Source organism: Physeter macrocephalus, chromosome 2, assembly GCF_002837175.3.
Source record: "Physeter macrocephalus isolate SW-GA chromosome 2, ASM283717v5, whole genome shotgun sequence".
Lineage (NCBI taxonomy): Eukaryota > Metazoa > Chordata > Mammalia > Artiodactyla > Physeteridae > Physeter > Physeter macrocephalus.
In genome coordinates this window covers 26,587,697-26,602,512 of record NC_041215.1, presented here as the reverse complement: position 1 = coordinate 26,602,512, position 14,816 = coordinate 26,587,697, and the positions used below count along the sequence as shown (strand labels likewise).

Genomic DNA, 14,816 nt, shown 5'->3' with positions numbered 1-14,816 from the left:
TATATATATGTGTGTGTGTGTGTGTGTGTGTGTGTGTGGGTGTATGTGTATATAACTGAGTCACTTTGCTGTATAGCAGTAATTAACACAATATTGTAAATTAACTATATTTCAATTAAAACTTTTTTTTAATTTTTCAAGGGAAAATGTGAGGACTATAACAATAACAAAAAAAAGATTACAAATATATGTACCATAGGATAAGCATACATGCTTATAAATAGAATGCATGTTATTCTATTTTCATGTAGAATGAGATAAAGGTAAAGGAATATGCACATTCTTCTCTCAATACATTAAAGTTAGACTTATTCTTCCATACTTCGTAACCTTAGATTGGTAATTATGTGTAAGCAATTTTTTTTTCAGTCTATAAATCAATACTACTAGTTTTCTACTACAGAACTTTAAATAACTGAGCTTTAACTCTACTTCAAATATGTGGGCTAATAAAAGTAGGGAACTCCCTGGAAGAATACGGGTTAGTTCAAACAATAAATTACAGTTTTCTTTCTCTTCTTTTTTTTTAATGTTTTTAACATTGAGGCATTTTCCCCCATGCATACTCCATAGACTCAGCTTGCTTCCCCTAACTAAGTTAACTAAATTACCTAATTTCGGTTTCACTTTAAAACCTTCCAACTTGAATGTAAATCAATAGTTCTCAATTTTTGAGATTAAGGTTACAGACATTAGAGATTAAAAAAATATATTTATTGTATTTCTTTTCCAGCAAACTATAAACAATGTTAGAGTACTATAGATTTTTCTCCTTTTATTCTTTTTTTTTTTTTTTTCCCGGTATGCGGGCCTCTCACTGTTGTGGCCTCTCCCGTTGCAGAGCATACGCTCCAGACGCGCAGGCTCAGGGGCCATGGCTCACGGACCTAGCCGCTCCGCGGCATGTGGGATCCTCCCGGACCGGGGCACGAACCCGTGTCCCCTGCATCGGCAGGCGGACTCTCAACCACTGCGCCACCAGGGAAGCCCTCCTTTATTCTTTTATAAGTATCTTTAGTTCAATTTTTTCACAATTAATTTGATACCAAAAAAGCATCCCAAAACAGCACAAAAATAAATCATTATCAAATCTTGAGGTCTTAAAAGAATCTTTTATCATATGATTCATTTTTTTATTAAATGCAATACTTATTTAAATGTAAATGTTTACAAATAATATAATACATTAAAAAAGCTCCCTGTTTGCAAAGACTAAAATCATGAGAGCTCATCTGAAAAATCCTAAAAGAAAATAAATGTACACAAAATGATAATTAGTCAAAGTGCTAATAGAATGCTAAGTGTTCAGGGCAGAAACCCTACCCAGAAAATAAAAAGAAAGCATAAAAGGGCTGAACACACTGTGGTAGATCCATACAATGGGATGGTCTTCAGCAGTAAAAAGAAATGGAGTACTGAGGCACACAATAGCAGGAATGAATCTCAAATGCATTAAGTTAAAGAAGTCAGTCCCTAAAGACTACAGATTGTATAATTTTATTTATATGAAAATCTGGAATATGCAAAACTACAGAGCCAAAAAACATATCAGTGCCTACCAAGGGCTGACAGTCAAGGATGGGTGACTAAAGAGGGGCAAGGGGGAGTTTGGGGGAACGCTTCTGTATCTTAGTTGTGCTAACAGTTATATGACTCCATGCGGCTGTCAAAACTCCAAACTGTTCACTAAAAAAGAGTGAATTATACTGTATGCAAATTACATCTCAAAAAAACCTGACAAAAGAAAAAGAGAGAACAAAACAGCATGGTTCCAACTGGAAGATTCAGTATATTCCTGTACTGCAAGGTAAATATTTCTAAATGATTTCTGGTACTCTGAAAACTGACCTCACTCTGACAAATAAGTTCTTGCTAAAAATAGCAGGCTGCGCTGAAAAGAAAATACTATTTCTATATTTCATTAAGTCCCTAGAATCTGACATATTCACATAATTCAGACTATTCAGAACATTTTATTTTATGTAACCTAAGAAGAAGGAAGCATATGGGTACTTAGAAACTCTAAACAACAACTTAAAATTAAATCTTGAGAACCTCAATCCCATCCAAATGTCTTGATGTCAAAATAATGCAAGATGTAGTGTCTGCCTGCATTCAGAGACTATAAGAATGTCCTAGGGACACGGCAATTTATATGGAGTTTCCAGCGTTTAGTGTAAACTTGAAACGTGCCTTGAAGTCTACGGTCAACGCTTTGGTGCCGTGGTTTGGTGATTTCCTGTTTTGTTTTGATTTACTTGAAATTTGTAGTTCTTCAGACAGGAACACACGCATTATGCCAAACGGAAAGCTTAACCTATTACAACTGGTTATACAAAGGTAAACTCCATTAACAAGAAAAACGTTAAGTCAAATAAGTAATTTGAAATAGTGACTTTTGTTCTGATTTCAATTTCCTCCTTGCAGATATTTAACTAAATTATGCTTTCTTTAACTACTATTGGAAATATTGAATAGATCCAACAGTTATTAAGTAGTCAAAATGAGCATTTTAATAACTATGTTATAGATAGAAGAGCTCAGTAAAGTGTCATTTAAAAAGTATTAAGTATTTCATAGTTTAATAAGATTACCTAACACAATAATACATGACAGTTAAAAGATTCTGTTCATGCTTGTTAAGTTTAATTTTTCCATGTGGATAACTGACAGTATGTTTATAAGTATCAAATTCAAGACTACAGGTTTGCCATGTTTCAAATGATTTTCATGGAAATGCAGAATATAACCACATGATGACTAAATGGAAACTTTTCTAACTCAAAATGGAAGTAGAAGATCTTACTGACTTCTTTTTTTCACAGTGTCTTTGTAGAAATGTGTCAGATTGAACAAAACAGTTGGGCGCACATTCACACATATGTACAACTCATAAGGCATATGTAGTTAGAGCTCTAAGTAATTAAGTTTCTTAATAAAGAATGCACCAAAAAAGAGCACGATAAACATTGTGATAGAGAATAATACTTAGACAGTCTAACCCACCCACTACCAGAATTTGCTCAATGCATCATAACAACAAAATCTGCAAACCAGACAAATGACAACAGCATTCTAAGTGACAAGATATTTACCATATGTGCTCTGTTTCTTGAAGAGTATGTAAAATTGAATTGAAGCTTTGCTGACATTTTCTGATAACAGCTTACAATGCTGCCAGATGAAATACTTGATAACTAGAGATTTGATGGAAGCGATACTGCCATGTACATCTATATGTATATATCTATGCACATTATCTATCTATCTAGCTATCTATCAGGTACTGTACTATGTAGTGTTTCACATTTACTTCTAATTATCATATCCCTCTTCAAGAAATAGATAATTAAATAGATCAATATTTTGAAGACTAGATATGATAATTAGAAGTAATTATGTAAAATACATAGTACAGTGTGTGGTATAGTAGTAGTGAACTATTGTTATATTCCCTTTTGAACTTCTCAAGATTCATCAGAGGCACTGTGTGTTTTGTTTTCAGAAATAATAATTAAATGAACTTCAAGTTAGGGCAGTTCTAATAATTTCTCAAGTTCATTTATGTTGGTGAGATATTGCTCCCCTCTCAAGGATTGGTTATGTCTAGACTATACATAATCTTCTGCCAACAGATGATTTTGTAACACAATCCTTCCTGAATGCATTTTTCTTAGAATAATATTAAATCCAAGGTGTCCTTCATAAGATTCACATGGGAAGTCTATACAAAGGTAACTAACTGGAAATATACTATTTTTTTTTCTTACTGTCACAAACAAGTTCATAAAGACAGTCTTTGGCAGTGGTAATGTCTGCAATGTTGATAGCAACCGGTAGATACAATGGTATATGAAACAAACTAGGCAATATAAATAGTGATTAAGAATATAGACTTTGGTGTTAGAAAACCTTTACCCTGCAAACATTTACCCTGCAAAAATGCCAAGGGAAATGAGCAATTAAATCTCCCTGAGGATCAGGATCTCCATCTTCAGAATAGAAATTTCAATTCCTACGGGGCTGAAGTGAAGATTAAGTTGGATGATGCTTATAAAGATCACAGCAAACACTCAATAAATGCTAATCATTGATGGCATTTATTATAATCTCTGCCATCACTCTACCACAGTTAAGTGGGCTCACTGGCTCACACATTTCTGGTTGTTGATTGCAGATGATAAATTCTGAGAAAAAGTCCAACAATTCACATTTTTCTATGACAGATTTTCTCTTTATTGACATAAGAGCCAAGGCAAGGTAGCATCATTAAAGGGCATAAGAACAAAACCGTATAGTTACGTTTTCTTCCAAGCTCAATTCCAAGCTAAGTGTGAGACTCTGGTCAGTTTCTTTAAGTTTCTGTTCCTCGGAGTTTGGCTAATGACATTTAAGGTCATTTTATTCTCCTATTACTAAGTTTTCAGAACTTCTAAACTGAGAATTTAGGGTAGTATTTCAAGAAATACAAACTTCCCTGTGTTATGTCTCAGTAATACATATGATAAACATCCATCATCTGATGGTTGATGAATACAGCAACTTTTTATGGTTATTATTCTTTTTTTTGCCACACTGTGCGACTTATGGGATTTTAGTCCCCTGACCACGGGGACCCAGCAGTGAGAGTGCCAAGTCCTAACCTAAACACTGGACTGCCAGGGAATTCCCTGTTATTATTCTTCATGGATAGTTCACTGGCTTGGACATAGTTCTTGCCATGGACAGAGAAAGATCTGTAATAAGAATGGAAGTATGTATTGGTATTTGTGGTCTGAAACAGAAGTAAACTAAATAAGGGAAAGTACTCAGAACTAGAGCTGGAAATATTGAACCATATAAATATGAACATATACTCAAGACTCAGATACAAAAATTAACTGCATCCCTATTATGTAATAAATAGTGGGGAAATAAATACAATATAATGTTGCTCATTTTCAACGTTTTCACTTCACAGTCTAGAAACCAAAATTATTCAAACTTTTACCAGTACAAACAAGTAAATGCAGGACTTCCCTGGTGGCGCAGTGGTTAAGAATCTGCCTGCCAATGCAGAGGACACAGGTTCGATCCCTGGTCCAGGAAGATCCTACTGCCGCGGAGCAACTGAGCCCGTGCGCCACAACTACTGAGCCCGCGTGCTGCAACTATTGAAGCCCATGCGCCTAGAGCCCGTGCTCCGCAACCAGAGAAGCCACCGCGATGAGAAGCCTGCGCACCGCAACGAAGAGTAGCCCCCGCTCGCCACAACTAGAGAAAGCCCGTGCACAGCAACGAAGATCCAAAGCAGCCAAAAAAAAAAAAAACAACAGGTAAATGCAAGCCTATGTTATGAATGTTTATTGTCTTAGCTGAAGAATTAAGGCCTGCTTCCACTTTTTAAAGCTATGTTACTTTGAACTCTCTGTGCCCTTGTTTATCATCCATAAAATGGGGATAATAACAGTTACGTTAGATAGTTTGATAAATAAGATAATGCATATTATCACTAATCACAGATCCTAGCACTCAGTGTGTTTTGGTGGGCAATGATCATGGATATCAGAATGTGTAATGTGCTTCTAAGACCAATAAGTAAATTGACTTCAATTTGAACATACAATATTGGCCTTCTTTAGTAAAAAAAAAAAAAAAGTAATATATATGGAATCTAAAAAAAAAAATGGTAGTAATGAACCTAGTTGCAGGGCAGGAATAAAGAGGTAGACAGAGAGAATGGACTTGAGGACACGGGGTGGGAGGGCGAAGCTGGGACAAAGTGAGAGAGTGGCATGGACATATATACACTACCAAATGTAAAATAGTTGGCTGGTGGGAAGCAGCTGCATAGCACAGGGAGATTGGCTCGGTGCTTTGCGATGCCCTAGAGGGGTGGGATAGGGAGGAGGGGAGGGAGGCTCAAGAGGGAGCGGATATGGGGACATGCTCTGTCATGTCCCCATATGGCTGACATATGGCTGATTCGCTTTGTTGTGCAACAGAAACTAACATGGTATTGTGAAGCAATTATACTCCAATAAAGATCTATCCAAAAAAAGAGAGAGATAGAAAAAAATTTAAATCTACATTGTGTTTCTCTTAATTAAAACACAGTTTAATTCAGTAGTATTTTGTTTAAATTATGGTCAAAAAACAATCATCACAAAACTGATTTGTAGTTCATAAACATTAGAGACCCAAATGTTAGACATGGGAAATTGGAAGCATATTTTATTATAATTATTTCCAGTAGATACTACTCTGTAGAGAATTTCCTTGGCATGGAAAGTAAGCCAAAGATTTTCTTGACAGCATTCTCAAAGAAAAAGTTTAGATGGAACATACAGTCCGGTTCAATTTCTTTTTTTTTTTTTTTTTTTTTTGGTACGGGGGCCTCTCACCGTCACCGCCTCTCCCGTTCCGAAGCACAGGCTCCGGACGCGCAGGCCCAGCGGCCATGGCTCACGGGCCCAGCCGCTCCGCGGCACGTGGGATCCCCCCGGACCGGGGCACGAACCCGCCTCCCCTGCATCAGCAGGCGGGCTCCCAATCACTGCGCCACCAGGGAAGCCCTACAGTCCGGTTCAAATGGAGTGAAAGGGAACAAGAGCTTGCTATCTCCAATTAAAATATTAAAAGCAGACCAGAATTTTTATAGTATCAGAATTACTTACATTATTCTGTGCTCTTTGTTTGGAGGAGCTTCAGAAAACCTTCTAAGAAATAAATGCATTTCCTGGTTTATTAAAGGACATTTTCTTTCTGAACAAAAATTAGACATGACCACTGCTTTGAATTTTATGCCAGTCCAATAGCTGGAAACCATATAGGGTAAAAGAAATACATTTTCCTAAGGTACACATTTCATTCGAATGTCACACTCTAAGGAAGTTAGGTATAAGTACATGTAAGGGAATAAAGTGTTTCTAGAAAATGTAAGGATCCAGCAGAACTTTCTTGCTACAAACTGATTAAAGTCACAGGAAAGATATGTAAGGCTAGACATCACGCTTCAAGAACAACCAAATCCTTTCTTCTCTCCTTTCCCAAAACCTCAAAGCTACTTATCTCTTGAGTTCAATTTTTTATGTATATTTGAAAGCTAAGATACAAGGGCCTCAAAACATTTTACACCAGCAAGTGCAAAAATAGAAAGGGTATCCTTTTGAATCCAAGTCAAGAAGCTGTATCCTCAAAGTATAACTCTATATAACATATTCAGTTCAGCTCAACACATGCTTACTGAGTCCTTTTAAGAAACTAAGAACTAACTCTCAGACAAAACATTCATAATTTATTAAGACACTGGAACTTTGCCTGCCCTTACAAAAGACTATAATCACATGGGTGAGAGACAAAAACAATAACAATAAGGGTTAAGTGACATATGATAAGTAGGCAAAGCAGAGCATAGGTTCGGTGTGGGATTAAACCTAAACCTAGTAGAGATTTGAGAGAAGGTGATGCTTGAGTTGAGTCATGGAATAAGTAGGTTAGCCAAGTAAATAAGGCAAGGACAATTCTAGTTATAAGTAACCAAAGGCAAAGGCAAAAAGATTTGTGAATCAATCATGTGTTTTAGGAGACAAAATAGTTCAGGATAAAGCGTGTTGGGCAAAGTGACAAGAGCTAACCTCAGTAGTTCTCAAAAGACTTTGGTTTTCACGTGTAGGAGATCAGATGCTTTAAGATGGGTAATGGGTGGCACTGAATTACAATAAGATCAACGGTGTACCTGAAGTTCCGCTGGCAGCATTTTGTAAAGCATTCTTTCTTTATTCACTCTAAATTAATTAAATACTTATTATGTTTAGGACACATGAGCTACTGAGGAAAAACCAATACATACCAAGTTATTACTGTCTGGAAAAAGTCCCAGTATAATAGGGGAAGTAGCCAGACATGCAGAAAGTTAAACAAAAAAGTCAAAGTCCTAAATAAATAATAATAACCATCGCTCACAGAAACAGAACTAACATTAAATGAGCCTTATGTGACAAGCATTCTACATGTGTTTACCAGGTCATTATGTCATTTATAATTCACAAAAGAGGGCCAGTTACTATTATTAAATAGCTACCCTTGTATCATATTACAGATGAAGAAATTAAGATTTCAAGTCATTAAATAATTTTCCAAGGTCAGATGAGCTCAAAACTAAGTTGTTTGATGCTTCTTCCTTGCTCCTAATTATGAAGTATCTTGGTAGAACCCCGAAGTAAAAACAATTCATCTGGGAGAAGATGGGAAATTAATAAGTGAATTAGGACTTGAGGATGAATAGACACTTATTGAACAGATAAAGGAATAAATCTAAACAGATGGTAGGTATAAAGGTATACTGCAGTAAAACTCAAATATTTTAATGCATGTTTTTGACTATGTTAAATCAGACACATGTATATTTATAAAATCAATCACTGAAATTTTTAAAGTTTCGTGGTCTCTCCATAGACCTTGGAGGATTTACATTTTTGCATGTATATATCAGCTACAACAACATGTGGCCTACTTTAAAATTTAAGGTTTTATTTCCTAAACTTTGCAGATTTATAAAATCATATAGCATCTTTTATAAAGCCTTCTCTTTTCAGAGTTAAAATTGCAACTTAAAATGTTCATCACATTGGTCAAATAATTTAAAAATTTTACTATTAAAAGAAATCTTGTGATTTCTTGTTAGATGGGAATAAAGACGTATAGTATAAGCCCTGAAAGTTGGGTTTTCTCCTTTGTTTCAGTGCAAGTGCCTGACTTTAATTGCGGAGGCATCCAGTTCAAAGAGGGCTATCTCAGAAAAACACACTGCCAGCCACACTGGGTAAAGGGTCAGACTACCTCCCCTCATTGAGTCTCCTTTGCTTTAGAGATCTTGGTTGATTTCGATAAGTGACCATTTGGGCCACTTGTTTTTTCTCTTCCAGCTTTAAATTTCCACTCTTGTGTTTTAAATTCACCAAGAAAGAGTGAGCCTGTGGAAATCCTAAGTCCCCACGTTCAACACCAATAAAAGGAGAACTGCAGGCACATGTCCTCCTTTCTTTACCCACAACCTCACTGTGTAGCCCCGGGTGTGCTGTGTAATTTCCAGGTCCTTTAAGTCACAGGCTTTTATTTTTTCATAGCTTCCTGATGGTTACTGCTGAAGAGTGTCTTGCAATCGCAAGAACCACAAGGGTCAACCCAATCACAACATCGGTTATTGCTAGGCTGAGATTAGCACAAAACAAGATGCTTCTTTATTTGGTACAATATTATAACAAGTCACTCTTTGACATCACATTAATACTAGCATAATATATTGACCGACCTAGAGAATTATACCAACACCTTTGTTTTGAGGCAATTCTGGCAATTGAGGCAATTTGAGGCAATTTCAATCGACACTGAAAATATCCACAAAATTCTTACCATATAGGTATATCATAACACAAATTGTCTCGTCTGGAATAAAAACAGATTTTAAAAACCAAACCTACTGGGTGATGGAATAGGTTAAAATTTTTGCCCCAGCCTTTTTCGAATTATGTCATGTCCACAACACAGGTGGTAGTTTAGCTAACAATAGGACAGTGATCTCAGTAAGACAAGATGAGAGTGGGGAAAACAAATGAGGGCCAGATATGGGCACAGTCAGACTGAGTGGATTGGAAACCTGAGGGTACAGGGAAGCAAGGGGTCACAACTCCGTGAGGCAAGAGACAACGCAGTCAGGAGGTCAGAAGGGAGGTATGGAAATGGATGACAGTGCCAGTGATGAGTTGATACAGAAAACCTGGCAAACCTCTGACATTTCTCCAGAGCCAGAAGACAAGCTCAAATTATGGCCATTGTAGGTCCACTGAGTGTTATTGAATAAAGAGGGAAGTCAGGGCGATTTCTGGCAGTCCAGTGGTTAGGACTCCGTGCTTCCACTGCAGGGGGCACGGGTTCAATCCCTGGTCGGGCAACTAAGATTCCACATGCCGGGCTGCACGGTCAAAAAAAAAAAAAAAAAAAAAAAGGTGGGGGGAAGTCAGAAGGAAGGATGGATTGGGACACTCCTACGACTTCCAGACAAACACAAGTTCAGTGACACATTAATTACTTCATATAGAAAATGCCCATCACACGGCAATACTGATTAATATTTCCCTATCTGCTCCTCCTCAAAGTAGGCTGAAGTAGAAATTAATCAAAAATGAACTCAGTGTATCTTAACATCACTTTTGTTGATACAGATGATTTCAAAAGGCCATTCAAAATCCACAGGGTTGAACAATTTCATACCATCTATCAGGACCTGATGCTTAGACTTGGAAATGAGGTAATACTCTTGGGTAAGCTTAACCCCCAAAACGATGCCTGCAACTGAAGGAGAATTGGAATAATAAAGCTTTTCATCAACTTGCTGAAAGGCAGGGTTGTCACTAAACCATCTTCATGGGATGTAGCTTTCGCCCCTTACATTGACTTGGCACCCAGACCAGACCTCCATTCATTGCACAGCCACAACTCTTCTCAATTTGCATGGCGCTGTCCAACCCACTGGCCACACTTGCCAGAAAATCATGTTACAGTCTCAAGTCTGCTTTCCAACTCCTGTTCATGGAAGGCTTGCTTCTCAAACACAGACTTTCTCTCCAAATGCTAAATGCTGTTTTAAAACTACATACATTTTACTCTAATTATTTTGTTTTAAAAAAAATTTTGCTGGTATTTTTCCATCTATAAATCCTGCCCTTTTCAGTATAGCAAACAGTATTTTAGGGACCTGAGTCAGCTTATTAAGCTCTTAAATATGCCTAAAAATCTACTGATTAGAGTAAGTACTGAAATAATAGTAGTCTAGGTGCTTTAGACCTAAACTTAGTATTACAGTACTTAGGACACAGGTATATGCCAATCATCTTGAAATATCGTACACTGTGATGCATCACATTATTATTCATTTAAGATTAAACACACAGACGTTAGCAAATAAATATTAACTGCAGCACTATAACTAAAAACAAAATCAAGGAATAATCAGGAAGAGTTCACAAACAAAAAACGTAGACCTTACTCTTTCCTACTAAAAATCATCAACCAACAACATCAGAACAAGAATGTCAGAGGAACTGCTTTGAGTAACAAGTAAAGAAAGTAAGAAAAATGATAAGTTCTTAGTCTGAAAAGGGGAAAGGTAAGTGGTATATGATCAGTCAGGATGAAGATAGATAAAGTAAACACAAATACATCCATGGAGACCTGTTATAAAACAAACCCTGAAGCCTTAAGGATGAGTATTGATTACTCTTACTATCCCTTCACACTGTCGGTAAGTGAAGCATGGTAAAAGCACAAAGAGTTTCTTATAAGCAAGAGATTGGCAAAATGGGTCTTTAATATGTTTGAGTTTACAATCCCAGTCTTTTCTAAATTAATGCTTGTCAAGAACACAGCTTCCTACTCCAAGGTATCTCTTACTGATTCTGAAACAAAATATGTGAAATAAAAAGGCACCGCACCTGCCAAGTCCAGTAGTGTATATATATATACCCCAGGTATCTAAAATGAGTCCTTAGTGAAGACTTTCCCAATATCCTCTTGGAAATTCTCCTCACTATAACTGCTGATTGTCCCTTCAACTATATTCTAGAGGCTTTACAAGGCCTATAGTTAAATAGAACTATTTAAGAACTCATTTAAAGGATGACAGAGTGGTGAATACTAACTTTTAATGGACATGGTTAGTCTTGTGAATGTCTCAGTTTCGTACTTAAATGAATTGCTTACATGGTTTTGAAAGAGAAGTAAAATAGACTCCTTCAAGTCCATTTATAATAAACCCAATGTAAATAACTTATGCATCTCTCAAATTGAAATACTGAACTCATTGAACTCATTTCAAACAGAACATGTATAAACATATCACTTTAAGAATTTATGGGGCTTCCCTGGTGGCGCAGTGGTTGAGAGTCCGCCTGCCAATGCAGGGGACACAGGTTCGTTCCCTGGTCCGGGAAGATCCCACGTGCCGCGGAGCGGCTGGGCCCGTGAGCCATGGCCGCTGAGCCTGCGCGTCCGGAGCCTGTGCTCCGCAACGGGAGAGGCTGCAACAGTGAGAGGCCCGCGTACCGCAAAAAAAAAAAAAAAAAAAAGAATTTATGGACAAATATATCCAAATATGTATCTACACATTGAATATATTGGGGCTTCCCTGGTGGCACAGTGGCTAGGAATCTACCTGCCAATGCAGGAGATGCTGGTTAGAGCCCTGGTCCAGGAAGATCCCACATGCCATGGAGCAACTAAGCTGTGCGCCAAAACTACTGAGCCTGCGCTCTAGAGCCTGCGAGCCACAACTATGGAGCCCACGCACCACAACTACTGATGCCCGTGAGCCTAGAGCCCGTGCCCTACAACAAGAGAAGCCACCGCAATGAGAAGCCCGCGCACCACAACGAAGAGTAGCCCCCGCTCACCGCAACTAGAGAAAGCCTACTTGCAGCAACGAAGACCCAACGCAGCCAAAAATAAATAAATAACTTTATTAGAAAAAAGAATATATCAAGGTAAAAGACAGTTTAGCATACGTGTGTGTGCTTCAGATAGGTAGCAATTAATGAAAGTTGGTTTTCACAATACTGTTACATAGATTATCATTCTACCAAACACAAAAATATTGTTTTGTCTCATATGTTAAAAGGTCACTAAGTGCCAGCAAGGACTTTTCAAAGGTATGCGCCACAGAAGTTTATGTTGAATCTAAGAAGATGCAGATCAAAGTGGAGTATTTTGGCCACAGCAATGAAAGGTAGTCTCTGATCTGAATAATTAGAGGATGCCATTTGGTGAGGGTAAATACTAGTACATGTCATGCATATTGGATTGATTATTTCCAATAAAGCAGGCTGCTCTGATCATCTCGGCTAAATATAAAACCTCCTCACATCTTCAAAAGAGCCCATAATGAAGGGTCATGACCTAACAGATTCAGGCAAGAAGGTTCACTCCTTCTTTCCTAAAGTACTAACATGCTTAAGGAAACAGTAAGTATTTAGTTTAAAGGTAACATAGATAAAGATTAACCTCGCAACTTGAAAATTAGCTAATTTGTGGATAACGTACAAGTACTTGACAAAGGCATCAGCAGAGCTTCATTGAGAAGTAATTGCAAGTGAAGGTCAGAGCTAAGCCATGCATCCTGGGTTTTTACTCTTGCATAATACTGCATGCACACTTAACAAATCAAATGATTTTGACCCGTTTTTGCGTAGAAAGCTAAACAGCCATAGCATCAAATAGCTTTAACTAGCACTTACTTGTTAATCCAGAAAAGAATAATAAATTGAATAGGAAAACATTTCAACGCCTCAAATAAAGCAGTTGCTGCCTCTCACACACCAAAAAAAAAGTAAATACCTAACAGTTCACTTCCCACTCTGTTTAACACGACTATTGATATCATTTGTTTCTTGAAGAGTTTCCAAGCAATATATGAAAAATATATTTCAAAATATGAATGCACTGAAGTGATAATTGGTTTTATTACCTCTGATGATATACATAACTGACGGATAGTTGGTATATTACTGCCACATTAAATGAAAGAACATAGTGTGAAAGTCCCCCAAGAGTCAATAATCTAAGTTGAAGGTGAAAAGAAAAACATAAGGAGGAATTCTTTGAATTATATATATAAAATATATTATATATATAATATATATATAATTAATATATATATCACCTTATATATTGAATATAATTCAATGGGCTAAATGAACCAATGTTATTAAATCCAAAATTTGTCTGCACTGACAATGGATGATGTATGACTAATCTCATAAACAGAACCAGTAGAACTTATAGAAATGGTAATGATACTATTAACCCAGGGCAATTTAGTCAGTCCTTCCGAGGGCTTGGCTCTGCTAAATGATTTTCTTGTGTTGTCTCACAACTGTCTTCTCATGTGGGCACTGGTATTTGTGCCATTTTACAAATAAGAAGCCTGAGGCCAACTTGCCTAGTATTATTATCCTTACTTATCTAATGTCACACAGGAAGAAGCAGGCAGGCCTCTTGGCTGGCACATTTCAGAGCCCATCCTCTCACTCAGCACACCAGGCAGTTCTGTGTTCTAGCAAATTTCAGAACAAATCCATAAAAAATATTTAGTCATTTTTCTTATTCACACTGGATCTTTCTGGCTGACATATCACATTCATCCAGAATTTAGAATAAATAAGAACACTTAAAGAAAACAATTTATGGGCTCTAATTATTCGACTGTGGTTTGGTTTATATTATTCAATTGCAGATATGGTTACTTGAATGTAAAAAAGAAGAATGATGAATGCTAAAAAAAAAAAAAAAGGAGGTAATAAAAAGATTGCTTTAGGAAAAGTCAAATATAATGTCAAATTTTCCAGGTCAAATAAATAAGAAAAGAGCATTGATTTTATTAGTCAAACTTTCTTAATATGTTGGCAAATGGAAGCGTTTTGTGACCCACTGATAAATTATCATTTCAAAAATATATTTTCATAGGAAATTTTATAGTCTAAAACAAAAACAAAAGGACAGTAAAATACAAATAAGATTAACAAAAAAAAACCTAAGTAAGCAGCCCATCTTTCTGTAAAGCACCCATAAATTTAGCAAAATAATGCTAAAATTAATAAATAGCACTGGGGCTTCCCTGGTGGCGCCCCGGTCCGGGAAGATCCCACATGCCGTGGAGCGGCTGGGCCCGTGAGCCATGGCCACTGAGCCTGTGCGTCCGGAGCCTGCGCTCCGCAACGGGAGAGGCCACAACGGTGAGAGGCCCGCGTACCGCAAAAATAAATAAATAAATAAATAAATAAATA

At 37.1% G+C, this 14,816-nt stretch overlaps 1 protein-coding gene across 2 annotated transcripts in view; it reads right to left on the bottom strand.

Moving 5' to 3' along the window:
- Nucleotides 1-14,816, bottom strand: part of DPP10 (dipeptidyl peptidase like 10) — a 685,210-nt gene that overhangs the window by 610,129 nt on the left and 60,265 nt on the right. The gene's annotated exons all lie outside the window — the stretch shown is intronic.